The sequence below is a fragment of the Penaeus monodon genome, chromosome 15 (assembly GCF_015228065.2).
Source record: "Penaeus monodon isolate SGIC_2016 chromosome 15, NSTDA_Pmon_1, whole genome shotgun sequence".
In the NCBI taxonomy this organism is placed as follows: domain Eukaryota; kingdom Metazoa; phylum Arthropoda; class Malacostraca; order Decapoda; family Penaeidae; genus Penaeus; species Penaeus monodon.
This window is the reverse complement of record NC_051400.1, coordinates 2,037,290-2,037,563: the sequence shown is the minus strand read 5'-3', so window position 1 is coordinate 2,037,563 and position 274 is coordinate 2,037,290. Positions and strand designations below refer to the sequence as shown.

Sequence of the window (274 nt, the reverse complement as noted above, 5' to 3'; positions counted from 1 at the left end):
GGATAGGGGAGGAGGTGAACGAACTCTACGGACCGGTACACCAGATTTCACTACATACCCGCTAACACCATGGTACACGTATCCGCGTGTTGTAGCGATTACTTCGGAGATTTGATATTCTCTGATAAACCTGACAAATCATCTCTAACATAGACCCAAAACCAAACCGAATGACACAGAACAAAAGTAAAGCAATGGCTGAAATGCTACTTTTCAAAGCCACTGCTCACGATACAGTTTGCTTAGTTCATAGCATTACCTGGACAATCAATAC

At 43.1% G+C, this 274-nt stretch overlaps 1 protein-coding gene across 1 annotated transcript in view; it reads right to left on the bottom strand.

Annotated features, from left to right (window-relative positions):
* LOC119581629 overlaps nt 1-274 on the bottom strand; it is a gene marked incomplete in the record, with an annotated part of 75,999 nt that overhangs the window by 9,938 nt on the left and 65,787 nt on the right.